We start from the raw sequence: 4,524 nt of genomic DNA on the forward strand, positions 1-4,524 counted from the left end.
GCTAAGAATAAGACAAGGGAAACCACCCAAACTATGAACAATATTAAGTCTGTTTGGCAACGGGAATACAAGCGGAATAGGCATATGTAAATTCTTAAAATTTTGAATTCTACATTTGGATGCACCAAATCGGAATTGGAATACGAAGTAAAATAGGAATACGTATTCCAATTTTGGCCCAAAAATGGAGTTTTGCAATTCCATCCAAATAGGTGTTATTGGAATACGTATTCCTAATCCACTTTTATTTATTTTAGAAAACATAAATTTTGGGCTTTGTGAATTCCCCATCAAATATTTGGCTGAACCAAACAGAGAACAGGAATAGGTAGCCCCATTTTCTATTCCAAAAAAGTATTCCAGAATAGCTATTCCTATTCCCGTGGGCCATAAAAGCTAGAGACACAAAGACAAAGAAGAACAAGATAAAATTGCCTGAACAATAATCTACGTTAGTCAAGATGCACTTTGGTACGATGGAAAAGCCTGAACAGGCCATAAGTGACACACATGGCAATCCATCCTCCACCGAGAACTCTGAGACCCCCTTTCACCACAGAAACTCCCCCAAAATAAGCTCCCACTGCTCCAAACATAAAAAGCAGCAAGCTTGAAACTCCCGCAAGAACCCCAACTCTAACATTATAATCAGTGGAAGAAATGCACCCACAGAAAAAGCAATGGCCGATGAACACGCCGCCAGAAGAGGGTTGGGAAGGGCGGCTATTTCACTACTTGTAATGGAAGAGAAGGAAGAGATTTTCTTTAGGATTTCTCCAGATGGTGAGGATTTCGCTTGTGTTTCTGTTCCATCTTTTTCCATCATTTCTTTTCCCCATTTCTTCAGATTCTTTCTTCTTTTCAAGATTGCAATTTCAACGTCTCGTTGGGTCTGCACAGAAACGAATTCTCCGATGGCCATGCTGGAAGCTCCTGCAATCAGCGCCGCCAGGCCGGATAAAATCATGAGTTTGGGATTGACGGCGCCGACTCCCATCATCAGGGAGGCCGTTGTGAGAAGGCCGTCATTTGCTCCCAATACGGCGGCGCGAAGGGCCTGCCCGATTTGGGAATCGTTAGAGGATTCTTCTTCTTCTTTTGCTGGGCCTTCCTTGCTGTTTTGGATTGAAATTGTCATGCTTCTGTCTAGAGAAGCAGGGTATGGCGGCTCTGGAGCTACTTGCTTGGAATCCATGGCTCTCTTTCGGGTTCCTCGTTGATTTGGTGTTTTCTTGGGCTCTTTTTATAGGAAATTTGGTGCGGATATCACGAGTTTTCGAAACATGGAAGACAAGATGGATGGATAGAGATGATCCACAAACAGAGAGGAGCCAAGATTTTACACGGTGGAGGATCACGGAAGCGTCTGCTCGCCCGACAAAATTATCCAAATTTTTAAACGATGTATTTATGAAAATCTATATTGTTAGTTTCATTCTTGCTAATGTCTACAATCACGAGGCCATATTTTGTCACGTTCAACCTTGGCAAAGTCTAAAATAATGAGCTCATAGTTTATAACTATGTATTATGTACTTACTTCACTAAAAGTCAGACAAGGTTATTGATCTATTTGGTTTTTTTTAATAATATCAAACAAGGTTATTGATCTTTTTGTCTTTCTCACCTTAAACATATTTTCTTTCTATTTTTATATATATAAAAAATACAAATAAAATATATTTAAGATATTGTGTATATATTTATATATATAATACAAATAGAATATATTTAAGGTGAGAAAAAGAAAGGAGAAATAAGGTTATTGATCTCCTCTTTCTCTCACCTTAAACATATTTTATTTGTATTTTTCTTTATTATATATATGTATGTATGTATATAAGGTCAATTGATCGAAGACTTTCCTTTATTTGGTGGGTCAGAGCCTTTTATTATTTAGTTTTGCATCCACTAGGGCTAGTGATGCCACAGATGCAGTCCAAACCACATGAGTGCTACTGGTAATTCCATCTAAATGTGTCAATTTGGCTTAATGGTGTTATGTTTATGATATAGATTATTTATTGCTTCCAAAATTATTAGGTAAACCCGGAGGGGCTCTAGTCAAAGCTCTATGGATAGAGGAAAAGGGTTGCACATTCCTTTGCTTCGAAGGACCTTCCAAACATCAGAACTATGCCCCTACTAGTTCCATATCTCAAGACCTAGTTCCAAGTTAAGTTGATTCAGAGAGCTAGTTGCTTAGGAAGTTTAACTGTAACCACCAAGCATAACCTCCTCTATCTCCATGCCCCGGTACACACACACACACAAATGAGAGAAAGTTGAAGACACCATGAGAGAGAAAAATGTCTACAATAGTATATTACCCTTAGAGGATATTGCTAATGTCTCTACTTGGGTGTTGTATCGACAGACATAACATTCACTCTATACATCAAGTTGTGTGGTTCTTTACATTCTAGATATAATTTTTATTTTTGTTCTCTTTTGAGATATGTTTCTTTTGTACCATTATTTCCGTCGACCCTTACATGTGTAAGCCCTTATGGCACCATTTGAAGTTAGGCTATTTGAGTTCTCTTTTATGTCGAGATCTTGGTAGTTGAGAGACATAATTTTAAACATCATTGAGATAAGGAAGTATTTGATTAAATATTGATTTGTTTTGTAATATACATTAGGCTGATGTTTTGGTGTTGTTCCTATAATGCAATAGAGGGAACAACACATCATAAGAAAGGGGGAATATTGTCAGAGAGAGGTAGTCTAACCTTATAAAACTATAGAATCGTAATGGAATTCACACACACACACATGTAGGAAAGTTCTTGAAATGATTAAATAATTCATATTTTTATTTCAAGTGTGTTTTTCCTTTGAATTGTGTTACTTCAATTATATGTTAATATTGTCTTTTAGAAGGTTGTAGTTTCATTCAAGTGACAAATCTAACTTTATTTAAATAGATGGTAAACAATCTTGTTGATTTTTATAGCATCTTAATTAGAATATATGCAAAATTTTAAGTATTGAATCAATGGAAGTGAAAAAATTGAATTTTTTTTTGTTCTCTTGGGTTATGAATGCAATATTCATCAAGCATTAAGGGTGATGCAACTCTTAAGGGGGGACGATGTCATAACCCACGTTCCCTTTTTTGAATAAATTGGCATTCCAATTGCCACATGGATCAGTGAATCAAATTCTTGCAACCATTATGGTTTAATGACATAAAAAAATGAACTGGTCAGGCACATGATCTTGGAGGAGGAGAAAAGTTAGGTCAGTTATAGTGGAAAAAGGGGATAAAAGAATGAGTTACGACAAGATATGGAGGAGGCAGCTGGAGAAGTCCGAGGAACGATTGACAACCATCATAATTAGCACAGGTTTACCCCCTTTGTGATTATGTTAGTGGATTAAGTTGCATAAGTCATAGATTGACAAACTAGTTGAGTAGTTTCTATAATTCCAACAATCCAAAGCTCTGTCTCCATTTTTACATTCTTTGCCTCTATTTTTACATACCTTATCTCTATTTCCACATGCATTAATATTAGGGTCATTCTTTTTGTTGAGCATTCCTTTTGTTGAGCAAACTTGACAACTCAAATGTTCCCAAGAAAACAACGAGTTTTAGTAACCTAAGTTGACATGAAGAAATCTGTGGAATGTTGTTATATATTACCCCAATTTTCCTCTCCATCTTGTAGGTTGTTAATTAATTAATGAAATTAAGGAGGAATCATATCATCCCCAGTGTTGGTTCAAACCAACTCATTAGACTAAATGTGATCAAACTGTAGACTGAACTGCTAAGCTAATTGATTGGTTAAAAGGGAAGCAATTCAATATTCATCAAGTTTGAACCTTCTTATCTAGTTCTAGTTATAAGTTGTGCATTCATTATGAAAATTTTCTACCTAGATCAACAAATTATGAATGTGTGTATCCGCTTGTTTCACACAACACTAACTCCATGAACCTCTGGGAGTGACCCTTAAAACCATTGGGTAGTCTTGCTTCATTAACTTGGAATAGAATTATAATTTTATCATATTTCAATTACTAGTTTTGGCAAAATGGTGTAAAATTCTCATAATTTGATCTTCATACTTTGGTTTTTTTAGTCTTTGAACATTGCTTAAATTCCATAGTTAGATGGAAGTTGTTTAAACCTTATCTTATATTATGTTAGTTACTGTGGGGCATCCCAATTTAGGTAAAATGTGTTGCAAATCTGTTTCAAACTGGAAGCAAATGTTTATATTTTGTATATCCAATTCATGTCAACATAACATTGAGGACACCTATGAGAAAGTTCCATGTGTGTACATAACATAATTAGGCTTAACCCTTCAAATTTTTGTGTCTTTCTATATAATCACCCTATTACGAGTTAATGAGGCCAAAACCTCTAGTGGAAGCGGTGCTTGAGGGATCAAGTTATTTTTCTGTTAGAAGGAACACCAAATCATATGGTTTCCTTATTGCAAACATAATTGTATTCTTAAACACTGAAGGAGGGTAGTTTCTTTTATTGTTAATTGACATTTAATC

At 35.7% G+C, this 4,524-nt stretch overlaps 1 pseudogene; it reads right to left on the reverse strand.

The window, feature by feature from the left end:
- Window positions 1–338: 338 nt before the first annotated feature.
- LOC149563687 (vacuolar iron transporter homolog 3 pseudogene) lies at window positions 339–1,326 on the reverse strand (annotated as a pseudogene).
- Between the last annotated feature and the right edge of the window lie 3,198 nt (window positions 1,327–4,524).

This window comes from Cupressus sempervirens, chromosome 4 (genome assembly GCF_028749045.1).
Source record: "Cupressus sempervirens isolate cs-2001-9-10 chromosome 4, ASM2874904v1, whole genome shotgun sequence".
In the NCBI taxonomy this organism is placed as follows: Eukaryota; Viridiplantae; Streptophyta; class Pinopsida; order Cupressales; family Cupressaceae; genus Cupressus; species Cupressus sempervirens.